Below are 15,406 nucleotides of genomic sequence, written 5' to 3'. Positions count from 1 at the left end.
GTGGGGTCATTCTAAAGAGTAGAACTCCACTGACCTTTAATTTCTGCTGATGTTTCCATGGAAGTTCTTTAGGACCCTGTGAACGTACCACTAGGCCAGTAAATGGGCCACAATCAGGTAAAAGTGCTGTGCATGTGAAATGTCACCATCCCATACAGAGTTATGTATGAGTAAAGTACAATATGCAAAAAGGGTCCGTGTATAACATGTCCAACCAACCATAAGATCCACTAATCAATAAGCATACTTGTAATATACTTCAATGGACATAAAAACAGGGCAATGAACTATAATAAACTGAGGAACAGCCTGTTATAGATCCATTTCAGCTATTAAGTCTTTTTTAAATACATCCTAGTTAGTTAGTTCTAGATTCTTGGGGAAAGGTTCTCAAAATGGTCTTCTTTGGGAATGTGCAGCCAAATTATTCTCTTGTTCATCAGTAGCTGGTAAGAACTCTCTTAGCTGATCAAATTTCTTTTTTTTAAAAGGCTTTTATCTACAAACAGTGTTAGCACGTAGTGTATTCTCCATCCTTCACAACTGACATAAGAACTAAAAATCTTACCAGAAATGCAGACCGGGCTTTAATGACAAAAACTGACCATTCTGCGATTCTTCCCAGGAACAGACTAGAATCTTCCATAGATCTTAATTTATTGCTGTGATTATCCTCCATTGTTTAACTAATCATTTGCAACTGAAAACAGATGTTATAAATAGGCAGCTCTTTAACGTTTTTAAACATAATTTTGTACCTGCTCTTCATCCAATGCAGATTATGTATAATTAGAAACTTGCAGCACCAGTGCTTTTTTTCTTTAAAAAAAGGGTGCTGGTACTCACTATGAAGTTGTTATAGTAAGTGCCACACTTTGAACATTTGGGGGTGCCGGTACTGTGTGCCTTTGAGTGCCCCCCAGGAAAAGAAAAGAAAAAAGCACTGCAGCACAATCATAGACCAAAACAGAAGTGCTAAAGAATGGGGCGAGTGGAATTAGATTAAGCACCACCTGATCCCCCCATCCCACTAAAAAGGAACAAAGAGGTTTGTCTTCATTGTCTTCCTAAGTGTCTGCACTGCAAACAATGTGGTTGAAATTGAATTAAAAACAAACAAAAAAACCCAGAAGGCTAATGTAATTTATAGGTGAAAAACATTATGAAATGCAGCTAAATTGCTGCAAATTATAATTGAAGGATATAATTTATTATTTATAGTGAGCATGAGGATATGTGAGAAGAGGATGTGTTGTTAACAAGTCTGAACTCTAATGATTTGGCAGGCTTTCAATATAAGTAAGCTTTCTTTTCACTGATCCAAAACATGGTTATAGCCCTTCTAGGTGTTTTTATTCTTCCTGCTGCCTGTTCGCTAAGATCTTTTATCAGCTGTGTAAATTGTGCAAGTGAGGGGATTCCATCAAGAGGAGATAAATGTTTCACATGACTGCCCCCCCCCCTCCCAAATCTGCTTCCATGATACAGCTGCAGCCCCTGGACAAGGTGAAACCCCTCTAGGGGAATGTCTGGAATGCAGGGTGTACTCCTCCTGTTTTCAATCATCTCTACCTGGCGTTACAAATTGCATCCAGGAACTGTATCTCCGTCCTGCAGTTTGTTGGCTTTCTGTTGTAATAGAGATGGTTGCTGCCTTTCTGGTGTTAAAGCTGTGGTTCAATAGGGCTGTTTGAACTAGAAGAAGGGCAGGGAAACACTGCAGCTATATGAAAAGTGTTAAGGAATAGAAAGGAATCAATAAGCATCATTTACATTGCTCTGGGAAAAGAAATCCCAATTAGATGCTCTTTGATTTGACCACCAAGAATGCTTCTTGTATACGGAATCTATGGGAAAGCTAATGATGGGAGAAAATACTAAAATGAAGTTCATAATGCTGTCAGTTCTCTTATTGTATTAGCACCTCTCTCTAGCCTAGCACATCAGCAAATCAAATCCTGATATGCCCGTCTTGTCCTACCCTGTTCCCCAACCTGCTTGGTCATTACTCCTGTCACCTCTTCCTCTTCCTCTTCCTGAGTTGAGGGGAGAGAGAATGTGCCACACATGAATAGCTGAGATGGTAAGGTGTTGTGTTACATCCATTGCAGGTGAATTGGGACATTTTGGTTTCCTGCTACAGAATGCGAAGAAGCCGATGTAGTACAGGGCAGGCAAGCAAAAGTGGAAACACAATAGCAATGTATCAGCATTCAATTTGCTGGCGGGCATATTACATATGACCAAGCCAGCCTTTTCTAACCTGGTGTGCCGGATGGGGCTGATGAGAGTTGATGTCCAAAAGATCTGGAGCACACTAGGCAGGCAAAGGCTAATTTAAGTTGTCCTCCCATACTATGTATTTATACGTTATGATAAATGTCGGAAATTCTTTGAATGCTAGCTTTTCTCAGTGATCCTTCAATTTCTCATGGCTAAGTGTTTTTGGCTGGTTCTGTACCCAGTGACATGAAGCTTCCCCAGCCCACATCCAGGCATTAGGCATGGATGTCTGAAAAACAAATGCTGAAGCTCCACACAACCAGGGCTCCATCTCTGGAGATAAATACAGGCTTCCCTTGTGAAACAAACTGTGACATTTGCTAGTAGATGTCGAGGTGAACCATGTGGAGTTTTGTTTGTTTGTTTGTTCTTGACAATTGACTAATTTGTATCGTTTATGGATGATGGCTCACTGGCAAATGCCGGGGGGGGGGGATCTTGTGGCATAACATTGGTTCCCTTTCTTTCACTATCCCGTTCCATTTCTCAGGTGATTTTCCACATTCACAGTACACATCCCAAAAGAGCAATACACCAATAAAGGATAGGGTATGCAGTGGTCGCAATCCAACATGGAATTATGCATATTGTAAGTTAAAGAATCAATGGATTTCCTCATTCTTCACTATGTGTTAGATCGGAGCCACTGCGTAGCAGATGGGCTGGAGTGCTTACTCATATATATTCCAGTGTCTGCAGGCAGATGTGTTCCGGAGTTGTCTCTATTTTGCATTATCTCTCCCTGATAAGCCTGTGCTTTTATTTTTACCCCTTGGCAGGGTATTTGGAAATGTCTTTCTGAAAAGTGTGTTGATTTATGCACGTATGCACCTTCCGCCTTCCATATCAAGATGGCAAAAGTTGCTGGATGCGTTTTGAATTGCAGCTGTTCAATAAGAAGCACAACCAGATCCATTGTGGGAATGAGCATTCTGTTAAACATCTCTTTTGTTTATGTTTTTTAAGGAAACTCTTTTAGTCAGCTTTCTTCGACTTGCTTCAGAAGCTTAGCAGGACGTAATGTTGCAGACAACATCTTTGAGTGGGCAAAGGAGGAATGTTCAGCCCCAATACTTGGACACAACCACAGTTATGAAGTGTCAAATGACCATCAGAACCAGGACAGTGTGTGTCCTGTAACTAAGGTGGCCATTTGTCCTACGCTGCAAAAACACAGTGCTCTGTTTGAAGGAGTCTTCTCTTTGAAGGATTGCCTGGTCCAGGTCTAGTTTCAAGCTAACCATAAGAAGGGAGAGTTGCCCAGCAACAGTGAGCTCCTTGGCAGCAGACTAAGCAGGCATGCAGGTCACTTGGTTGCAATCTTACCCACTATGGTGAGATTTATTCTTATTTAAATTACAAATTATAGATTTTTTCCTAATTTTTTATCTATGTAAATAATCAAATCTATACAATCTATATACTCTTTTTTTTCCTTTTTTTTTTTTTTTTGATGGTATCCTCTTTTTGTAATCATCCATCCTACCTAGAATATTTCCTGTAATGTACAGTCGTACCTTCATTTTGGAACAGCTTAGTTCCCAAATGTTTTGGCTCCCAAACGCTGCAAACCCAGAAGTGACTGTTCTGGTTCGCGATCTATTTTTGGAAGCCGAACATCCTGACGGGGCTTCCGATTGGCTGCAGGAACTTCCTGCAGTCAATCAGAAGCTGCACTTTGGTTTTCAAACATCTTGGAAGTCGAACAGACTTCCGGAACAGATTTTGTTCGTCTTACAAGGTACGACTGTATTTTCAGTACATATAGGAATCTCTAGGCAGTCAAATCTTGAGGAATATGTGTCAGAATCAAATTCTTTATTGCGTCCCCCAAAACATAGGACTTGCTAAGCCTTGTCTTGTCTGTAGTCACATTCACGAAGATTTAAAGGTTCAGTGAAATGCCCGCGTGACTATAAGCAAATGTGAAAAGCAGGGAGTATGATACAAAGTTCAGCTTCCTCTGTCGTTTGAGTGTTCCATGTCTTAGGAAACATTTCTGTAGCAATTGTCTCATCTTAAATTATTAGTGCCATACCAGCTCCACCCCCAGAATATGTGGGAGGTCTTATACTTTGCCTAGACAAGTAGACCAGCCCTTAAATATCTAACTTTACAGTGGTACCTCGAGTTGCAAACACTTCAGGTTACAAACTCCGCTAACCTGGAAGAGTTACCTCAAGTTGAGAACTTTGCCCCAGGATGAGAATGGAAATCATGTGCCAGCGGTGCAGCGGCAAATAGGCCCCATTAGCAAAAGCACGCCTCTAGTTAAGAACAGTTTCAGGTTAAGAACGGACCTCCGGAATGAATTAAGTTCATAACTAGAGGTACCACTATTCTTTAAGATGCGTCCTTCACTTTAGTTCCACTGAGAAATATTTTTAAAGGCCTTACACTGTTTACGTTGGAAGCTCAACCCCCACCCCAATTCCTCTTTCTCTTATTTCAGTTTTATAGCATATTGAAACTGTGGCATGAAAAAGGATCTGAAAGGTACAGGATAGAGGTATCTATTAAAGAGGAAGGCTGCTGTCCTAAATGCACGTTAACTCCAATGGAACTTGGAGGGACTTGCTTCTCTGGTCTGTACTGTTAATATCTTGTAAAATAGCATGCATAAACTGCAACAAGAGATTAGAAGCAAAAAGTCTGTGGGAATGTGTTTAGGCTGTTTTCCCCAAACTCTGTCTCTCACACACATTTTTTGATCAGAGCAACAAAACTGTGTAACAAGAAAAACGCATGCTTTGTGCTCACTTCAGTGTCTGCAGTGGAGCAAAACTTTCCAAACAGCTGAAAACTCCCTGTTGCCCCAGCTGATTTCCAAAAGGAAAGGGACTCCATAAATGGGCATAACTGCTGTGGGATTGGTTTGCGAGCTACAAAGGAGGCTGAGTCAGAGTGACCTGCTTGAAGCCAGACAGTATGTATGAAGGGGGGGGAGGACTGGAGGCCGTATGGATGGAGGGGAGGCAGGCAGCTCGCTTCCCTAGAATGTTTGAACAAGACAAAGAACAGTTCCAGCAACCAAATAAGGAAGTTGGAGCCCTAGTATTTCACAATACAAGCATGTTAAGGTTTTTGGGAAAGCTGGGAGAGAGGGAATACGTTCTTGTGTAGCAAAGTGTAGGAAACCCATCTATCTTTATCCCTGTTAAATCCACTGCCAGCAACTCTGACAAACTCAGAACTTTTGCACCACGTCTTAGAAGAGCTTTTCTTTGAAAGAAACAATAATGAGCAACTCTTCCCTTGAAAACTGAAGGGCGATCGTACATGCTCCCTCCTCAGAGATATCAGTTAGGTTGAAAATGTTTAATCAAATCAGTTGACAGCTTGCGGTTCTGTGATTTATTTATTTTTAGTCTATTTTTAAGATTGAAAATGCTTGTAGCAGTGGCGTAGCGTGGGGGGTGCAGGGGGGGCCGGCCGCACCGGGCGCAACATCTGGGGTTAGGGCAAATCCATGGGTTAGGGGGCGCAAATCCACGGGTTAGGGGGCGCAAATTACTTGCCTTGCCCCGGGTGCTGACAACCCACGCTACGCCACTGGCTTGTAGTATTCTGAAAACTGTGGCCCTCCTCTGCTTTGCAATAGGATGAGGGCTATGTCAACAACTGCCTGAGCCCATTTTCATTGTGCTTAGATGTTATAGCAAATATGAAAGATGGCAATGGGTAATTACTTAAATAATAATAATCGGAGATTCCCAACATTGCAGTTCTAAAGACTATTCTCTGTGGGGGGGGGGACTATACCATTTTCAAAAAGCCGTCTTATCCCTTTCCCTATGTAGGATGGAGTGGGAGTGGGACAGGAAGTAATTCAGCAACGTTTCCTGTGTTGAGACTCCGCACAAATGCTGACCAGGTGCCCAGCTAATAGAACTGGCGAAGGAGAACCAGGGAGTGGGGAGGGGCTTGCCCCCTACATTTCTGGCAACTCTGCTCTAAAGTTGTGTGGCGGGAATGTGATCTTGCTCAGCTGTTCTTTCTTTTGGTTGGTCGGCAGCCTGGCACACTTTGCCCTGTAAGCTTTATAAGGCATTCATAAACAAGCAACAAAAATGCAAAAAAAAACCCTTCTGTTGAAGTTTTTGAAAGGTGGTAAATAGCTATAAATCCAGAAAATATTACAGTTGAAAAGTGATTAGCATTCACTTTAGCATGCACACTCCTGGAATATATTGCTAAATTCAAGGGGGAAGGATAAGTCAGAAAAAAGTCAGCAGCTTCTGGTTTCTTTTGTGTCTCATGCTTTCAACAACCGTGACCTAGGGTCCTTCGTTAAGATTATACTGTACCTGGTTATGTATGGAAGTAATAAAGGAAAAGAAGAGAGATCAGTAGAGCCTGGTTTAGGGTTGGGCTATGTTATTCCTTTTTCATCTACTACCTATTATATATACTGGCAGGTGGGTCCCATCCCTAGTCTCTACTGATCTGCCATGGTGTCTTCATGATTATTTGTTATGCATATCTTTCATTGCATTGTTAAAGAATGTGCAATTATTTAAGCAACGCTTTTTTGTAAGGGAAATGGGTGCGGTCTGGAGGCAGTTGCAGAAAAAGTGTGTCACTCAGAACACCTGCATGAAGATCTTTTATTACTTTTAAATCACTTCTCAAAGCCTATTATTTTCTGGGAAGTGTTTGGCTCAACCTCCTCCTTCCCATAGCTGTCAACGTTTCCCTTTTTTAAAGGGAAATTCCCTTATTCCGAACAGGATTCCTCGCAAGAAAAGGGAAACGACAGCTATACTCCTTATACTCCTTCCCCACTTGCTGCAGCTTTGGATAAACAACTTGAAACAGTTTCATTTTCTTTCCCTGTTTTCCCCTACCTCCATTTCCCTCCTCTTGCTCTTTTGCTTCTTCAGTATAGAAACTTTTAGGGCCTTTCCATACTTACCATAGTGGAATAGTTGCTGTCTGTTTCTGTTGTTGTTGTTGGCATATTGCCACATGACGTCAGAATCATTCAACTAGTACTCAGGAACAATATACTAAAAAATGTACTTTCTCTTATACTGCAAAAAAAATAAAAATCTGACTCCTGTGAAAGATACAGTATGGATCCTCAGTGTTTTAATTTGTGTGGCTTGTGTAGAAGCATCGTCCTGGTTTCTGTGTGCAGGGTGGGTGTGGTTTGTGAGACATCTGTTTTATGCCACTTCCCCCTGACTGATCCCGGCTGTCAGTTTGCAAGCACATTTCAGAGCAGAGATGTGGCAGACAGAGGTAATGGTACTGTGTCAAAGTACTGCCCATCCTAGTGATTGTTATCTACAGACAAAATGTCATCACAGTAACCGAGTTGGCCATAGCTCAGGCAAACACACAGTTCCTCTTCTGATCTCCTATTCTCCAACGAAATACTAGGAATTAAATAACACCCCCCCCAAAAAAAAAACAAATTCTATGAAAGAGCTGTCCTCATGCAGATACTCATAATTCACACGTTGTCTGCCTGGAGGAACACAAGGGTGCAATAGGAGTGTGACTGCAGCCTTGGAACTTGTCTCCATTCAGAAACCATCCACCATTAGTGTGGAAAGGAAAACCCCCACAGCCATTCTGTAATAATAGTGAGATGTGGGCTAAATTCACTCTTTAAAATGTTGGATGAAACACCAACTAAATGGTAAGTGAGGAAAGGCCCATAGATTGCAACCCTCTCAACACAAGAACTTTTAAAGTGCCAGGCACAGTGATGGTGATATAAAATTATAAATAATACTAATTAATAATGATAATAAAACCAGGCGTACATAAAATCTAGAGTAGGTAACTGGTACTTGATGGACCTACCATGAAAGCCCTAGCTTTTTAGGTAGTTCATAATGTCAGCTTTCAGAAACTTTCTGTGCCCTTGTACTTAATATACGATGGCAAATATTTCCTGTATGGTTCTTGGGACAAACAAACAAACAGTGCATAACTCCTTGAGTGAACTTCTTTAAAGAATCTTCATTGCCACATTATTTTTGACCTTCACCCCCTTCATTCCTATTCTGTAAAAGCAGAACTGTGCGATCAAAACAAGGAAATAAGAGGCCAGTCAGAATAAGAATGTCCATCACCTCATAGCTTTGAGGTGTTCCTGCAAAAATATTTTACCTACTTGTGGCTCTCTTTTATTTTTTAGTTTACTAAAATCTTCTACATCTCCTTTCATTCTGAAAAGAAATACTGAGGTGATTCACCAACAAAACAACAATAACAACAAATACCACAATAAAACTACCTCAATAAAGTTAAAATACCAATCTCAGTAACCAGGAATGCCGAGAACCAGTCAGGGGAATTCCTAGGTAAGCAGATAAGCAGATAAGCTTTCAGTCATCAGTGGAAAAGTCCCACAGTCAGAGTTCACCTGATTTCCACAGGGAAATCATTCCACAGTGTGGATGACAAATTCTTTTTTAAAACTCTATTAGTATAGCCAGTATTCCTCGTTTTCATGGCCATAACATAATTAAAGTAGCAGCCCTAGTTTTATCACTCTTGTACTATTTGTGATCAAGTTTGCAACCCATCACGTTTTTTCCCTCACAAGCAGTCAGAAAATGTAGGTTGACAACACTGTGTTTGGCTATAATCTACAAGGTGGCAATTATAAAGCATAAAAAATGACTTTCCACCACTTGGAACACACTTTCTACAGCTGTAAATAATTTCTTCTTGGGTTGCATTGTGAGGACTACTTGAAAGGACAGCTACATGACTATTTTAGCAATTATGAATAATGCCAAAGTGAATGCAATTATTATTTTTAGCTAGAACATCGCTTCATCTGTTATGTGGACTATTCACAACTCTAGATTCCTGAATCATTTTTAATTTCAAAAGTAGCTTTGCATCCCTCTACTATAGATAATTGTATCACTTTGGAAAGGTGAATGATGGAGCAGCTTTCCAGGATTATTTCTACAATATATTTCCAAGACTCTTGTTAAAGCTCCAAAGAATGTTTCTGGTAGCAATATTTTTGTAAACTACTTTAGCTGTAATGTTTTTAGCATGACACAAGATATTTTTTGTGTCTTTTAATAAAATCTGGATTTATTTCCAATTAAATAAAATGAAAATTGGGTGAGATTCGTATTCTAGAGTGGGTCTGATTCCGTACACATCTGCCCAAGGAGATGTGGGTCAGGTGAATCTGCTCTGGAATGCAAATAACAGAACTCAATTGAAATCTTAAAAATAGGGTAGTTCAGTTCTTGATTATCATATATTGACTTAAAATATGATATAATTTAGGGATGGGGAAGCTGTGGTCCTCCAGATGTTGTTTGATTCCATTTCCCATGAGCTTTGGTCCTGTTTTGGCTGGGGTTGTTGGGAGTTGTACAACAACAACATCTGGCTGATCGAAGGTTCTTTATTCCTGCTCTAATTAAATCATTTCCAGTTTTGTCTGCAATGCAAAACTGGTTGCCAGGTTCAGAACAGGCCACATTTTGAAGTTGGTTTAATATCATAACTTGCTCTAAAGCTGGTAAAGCCAATGACTTTATTGGAGAGTTTCAGTTTTATTATGTATAATCAGTTTGGAAATAAAAGAACAAAGAGCACCATAAAACTAGTCTGAGAATAATAAAGGCAATAAAAAACCCAGGTGTATTTACACCCTTATGATCAGTGATGTTATCTCACATAACATCACATTGTTTAAAACCATTTGATGATGGCAAATAGTTGACACTTGGAATTGAACTTAACCCAGTTGTAACTATGGCATCACATTGGTATCCATGGTGCCAGGAAACCAGCTGAGCCCAACTAAATTGTGCTCTATAATCCAATTGACCTTTGTGGAAGAAGGCACACTGCGTCAGAAACTGCGTGGTTTAATGGATTTTGTAATGTGATGCAAGCAGCAATGCCCTTCTGATATTGCGAAGAAATTTTCATTTCTGTCTTTTGTAATACCTACAATCAGTGCCTATTTACTCCAAAGCAAATGATGAAAATACTTTTTATATCTTTATTCCAGGGTATACAGCAAACATGAATTCTGAACTATACAATTTTGGATTAGAATGTTTTGTATCATGCTGTTGTCGCCCCTTTTAAGATAACATTTAACTGCTTTTTTTAAAGTATACATACAGTACATTCAGTCTCTGAGCAGTCAGTTACAGGTAGCTTCTGATCTCTCTTTAGGGAAGGAGGTTGAAAAGGCAGCTGTTTTAACACTTCAGGTATAACTTGGATGTTGCCTACGTTCTTTAATGAGACTGAAATTTTCATTTTGGCTGACAGTGCTCTGCCAGAGATCAATGAATGAAAAAGTATTGCTGCTTCTAGAGTAAAATCACCAGTTTTTCAGTGAACACCTCTGACTGTTCCTTTAGCAGCAGCTTGATGTGCAGATATTGTCAGGTGATATTGTTTATCTCCATGCTATGTAAAGCTTCATCTGCCGAGTTTGGCATATCAAGCTGTTAAGCCACAGGAACAAGTTAGACTGTTTTTTTCCCCTGGCCAATCTCTTTTCCAGAGACTGATGACGAAACGTGTCATTTAGTGTTATTGACTGCAGTGCTTTTACGATACGGCTTCAGGCCCTGAACAGGACATCTTCTGTGTTCTTCCGTGCTCTTTACAGAAAGATATCTGTGGTTATGGCTCATCGCTGTATGTCACTAGAATGTTTCCTGTGCGGTTTCTGCAGATGCTAGGTTTCAGCAGACAGCTGATAATATTGGGGGACTAGATTTGTGCAAACTGGCATCATCTGACCATGCTTCAAAACTTCAGGGCCAGCCCAGGAAGTTCTGGTGTTCGAAGCAAAACAAAAAGATGTCACTACCCAATGAAGCTGCCCTGACGAATCTGAATCCTCCTGCCGAAGCTTAATCCGCCACCGCCACCAAAAAGGATGCCAGAGAAGAACAGGCAAAGGAGGAGAAGGTGGCAAGTGCTATGATGTGATTCTAGAGACCCGTATCTGCCACCCCTCATAACTGTCCCCCAGTCTATTGCCTGAGGTGACTGCCTCACCACAGCTCATGGGCAGGCTGGCCCTGAGTGCTTCCTGTACCTTAGGGGCACCTTTGAATCTACAAAACCCTTAATGTTATAGGTCCAACATAACGGAGGAGTTTATATCAAGTCAGCAGTGCTTTTTTTCTAGAAAAATAGGTGCCAGTACTCACTATGGTTATAGTAAGTGCCACACTTTTTAACAGTAACAAAAAAAGGAGGCGTCGGTACTGTGTACCCTTGAGTACCTCCTGGGGGGGGGGACACTGCAAGTCAGACAAATGGTCCATGTAGCTCATCAGTACAGTCTCACTGTTGGTGGTTCTCCAGGGTATTCTCAGCCCTAACTGAGAATGGAATGGAATGGAATGGAATGGAAGATTTCAGGATCCCAAAGGACGTACTCTACTGGGAGCTAGCTTCAGGCACTAAGCCCGTTGGCAGACCAACTCTGTGTTACAAAGATGTCTGCAAACATGACATGAAGGCTGGCAACATCAACCCTCCATGTGGGAATCCCTTGCAGACAACCGCAGGGCTTGGAGACAGACGGACAGACAGGTTGTGTATCCACAGCAGTGACCAGAGGAAGAATGATCACTGGGAGGAGCGATGGGAAGAAAAAACGCCGTGGTGCATCTGCAGCGGCCCAGCCAAACACCTTCACCTGTCCCGGCTGCAACAAAACATGTCTCTCCCGTAACAGTCTCTACAGCCGCAGCAGGCGCTACAACTCCCAACAGTTTGACTTCACCCCCAAAGGCACACTCCTCCATTGTTTCCCAAGACAGACGGATGTCAACAGCCAATCTGGCAATGCCTGGGATTGAATCTGGAACCTTTTGCATGTTTCCCATTAAAGCTGTGACCTTTTCTCTAGCGTGTTTGTGATCATCTCAAGAACAACCCAAAGCATCCTCTTGCTGTATACCTGCAAGGTGGTTTTTGTTTTGTTTTGTTTTGTTTTGTTTGGCTATTCCTCTACTCTGATTTTTTCTTTTCTGGACACTTACCAAAGGTTTAGTCTTGGTGTCTTTCAGAAGTACTTTAACTATTTTGAGTAGCTTTAGATTGTTAAGGTTAAGCCAATAAAGAGGGTGGGACTTCAATGCCTTTAATTGGTTTTAATCCAATATTTTTATATGCATGTTTTAAAATTTAGTTTCCTATCCCTAGGTTTGGGGATGGGGCAAACTCAAAAATGTGCAATGCAGTCCTGTATGTAGCTGGTCTAGAATAAATTATAAGGTGCTTATTTCCAGGCAAGACTGCAACCTTAATCTGATAATTTGGTTGGTTTTTATAATTAATTTTGACATTTGTATCATTGTACAGTGCTTCCAGCATCTTGAGTCTTCGTAAAATACTTTCCAAATAATTTGGTCAGGTTTTTTTATGCAACACCACAAATTCCTGCATCCAGTTCCATTGCCCTATACACAGGCTATTATTTGCTCTCTGCTTTTAATCACATTAATCTTATGGAAAGGTGCTAAAATAGGCATCTTCATCATGTTGGTCTTAATACTTGTATATTTTTTTACAATATATACATATTGGCATATTGGCAGGCACCACTGGGAAATAGAATCATAGCCTCATATGATGTCTGCCGCCTTGATGATAATCCAGTTTGTGGGTTAATCCTACTACTCATTTATCAGAAATAGCAAGTCCTCTGCACAGCTGTGTATTAGATTGGCAACACCATGATGATATCATCAAAGGTAGAATCTATTTTTATGAGATAACAGCATGGAATTGTGCTTTAATCTGAAGTCTCTGGTCCTTAAAGGTGTATTGTTCTATTGACCAGCCTTCCCCAAACTGGTTTCCTCCAAGTGTTGTTAAACTGCAACTCTCACCCTTGTTGACTGTTAACCATGTTATCTGGGGCAGATGGGAGTTGTAGTTCTAGACATCTGGAGGGCACCAGGTTGGGCTGGGTTGGATATACTTTAGTGAGGCTGCTTTTAGGGTAAATCATTTTAGTGACTGATACATGAACATAGGGAAACTGTTCAAAGCGTTCTCTAACACTGGGATGGGCATAATGCAGGCCGGTGAATCTACTTTGTTTTTGCTTTTCAACAGAACCGTGAGATCCTCCAACAGGGACAATGAGAAAAACAGTAGTCGGGGGGGGGGGTGAGCCACATTTAAATTCTGACACATTTTATTACAGCCCAATAATTTGTTTTCATTACTAGAAATGAGCTCAGAATCCATTCTTACAAAAATCCACTTTTCTCCCGAGCTGAAAGGGAAAGTTGGGGCACCCTTTTGTTACTGCTGATGCTTTAAAAAGGAAATAAATAAATCATAAATCTATTCCAAAGCATCCAGAGATCTGTCAGTAGATTGAGATCTACCTTTGGCCTCTTCTCTGTGAGAGTCCCGTAGTATACACTGTGACTGTCTTCATAGCAAATATGCATAGATCTTATTTAATAATGGCTTAACTGCAGCACTATTTATTTATTTAAAAGCATTTATAAACTACTTAATATTACAAAAAAACCCCCAACAACCACCCTCTAAGTTGGTGTACAGGGTCAAAAAAGGCAACACAGTATTTCTCTGGAAAGCAAAGAAGTCATTCCCCTATTCATTAAACTTATGCCATACATTTCCTTCCTGCCGCTCTCTTCTCTTGGGGAAAAAAAATTATTGTGACACCTAAGAAAATATAATCTCCATCCTGTGCCGCTGTAAGAACCTGTCGCAAAACTCTTTCAGACACTGCCATTTTAAAACGCACTAACACCACAAAACCCAGGCTGTTTCTTTCTCATGCTTGATTTATTAGAGATTTCTCTGTAATTTGTAATGGAAACAGACACAAAGGCACCGTGGAAAAGAGACTATTGCTAAAGCAGCCTGCTACTATCTGGACAGGAGCCCCTCATGGAGACGTTTAAAACATTCCAAAATCCTGCCTTCCTCTAAGGCGACTCTGAGAGAGCTTTAGCAGACTGTGGCGAAGGAAGAGGAGCCCAGAAGAAATGAAAGACCATGACAGTATTCTCCCTTTTCCGCCCCCGCTTTCAAACACTGCTTTTTAGCAACTGACTGCTTGGATTCCCGGGACCTTGGAGGGACTCTTATTGTGAAACTGCAAGAGCTAGAAAGCCTTAGTGAAGAATCACTGAGTCATGAAGTTGGTGTTCTCTCCTCTGACTAATCTGTATATATCATTGAGTACCTGCTCAACTCCACTTCAGTTCCCAAAGTGCTGGTATTACTGCTGCAGCTGGTCTGCCTTACCGCTTCATGGAGAGACGTTTCACATTGGTGTGAACTAGACGCAAGAAAGGTAAGATGAGAGGGTTTCTGTGTAGCAGTTCTGTGCGTTCCTTTTGTGTATCAGGTAAGTAAATATGCTGAACAGGGAAGCTGTAGGATGGCTGATTTAATGCAGTTACGTACATAGAATCGTGTAACGTGATCTTGTATGTTAGCTAGTTGCACTGGGCTCTACTCTGGACCGATTCTTTCTGTGTATCTTCCTGTATTAGTTAATCTTTCTGTAATTGGAGACATGCTTTGGCAGCCCTGCTTTATTTGAAGTCTTTGGCATCACTTTAGTTTTTTCAAGTCCAGTTGGGATGCCAGTGTGGCAGCAGCTGTTTCAGTCTAGGTGCATGTGTGATTTCTCACACATAGGCAGGGGGTTTTGGGGGGGAAATGCAACTTTTTCTTTTTCCTTTTGCACTTTTAAGGAAGATTATTCTTTTCATTTTAAAGCAAAAATACCACTGGGGAAAGCAGAAAAGGTCAGGGTAAGCATACTTTCCAGCATAAACAAGTTTAAAAGTTTCAGTGAGGATAGTAAAATCCAAAACACAAAAAGGGATATGTGCAGTTTTGAATTGAGGCCAATCTTCCATGATTTAACAAATATTACAGAAGTGTTTTGTCAAGTAAGTGGCCCATAACCTCAAGGATTTTTTTCCTCATGCTTTTTCTCAAAGTGCAACAGGTCATTGGCAAACACAGGAAAGTTATGCAGGATCCTTTTGGCAGTGTCAACTTGTGTACTCATGCTCTTGGTTTGTTTTCATCAGATCTCTCAAACTGAGAGTTGAGAGAAATTGATGTTGGTGGTACTCTTACAATAGCTTTG

At 40.9% G+C, this 15,406-nt stretch overlaps 2 protein-coding genes across 5 annotated transcripts in view; one reads left to right on the top strand and one right to left on the bottom strand.

The window, feature by feature from the left end:
• CBR4 (carbonyl reductase 4) overlaps nt 1–15,406 on the bottom strand; it is a 239,934-nt gene that overhangs the window by 138,394 nt on the left and 86,134 nt on the right. The window lies entirely within an intron of this gene.
• PALLD (palladin, cytoskeletal associated protein) overlaps nt 1–15,406 on the top strand; it is a 218,710-nt gene that overhangs the window by 136,017 nt on the left and 67,287 nt on the right. Inside the window, exon 1 of one of the 4 annotated variants that reach the window (XM_081875224.1) lies at nt 14,225–14,596. The exons of the other annotated variants lie outside the window; for them this stretch is intronic. The gene's annotated coding sequence lies outside the window, so the exon portion shown is untranslated. Of the gene's footprint in view, nt 1–14,224; nt 14,597–15,406 lie in introns of those variants that run through there. 4 annotated transcript variants of the gene reach the window in all.

The sequence above is a fragment of the Podarcis erhardii genome (assembly GCF_964252035.2).
Source record: "Podarcis erhardii genome assembly, chromosome: 9".
In the NCBI taxonomy this organism is placed as follows: Eukaryota; Metazoa; Chordata; class Lepidosauria; order Squamata; family Lacertidae; genus Podarcis; species Podarcis erhardii.
This window is presented reverse-complemented; position numbering and strand designations above follow the sequence as displayed.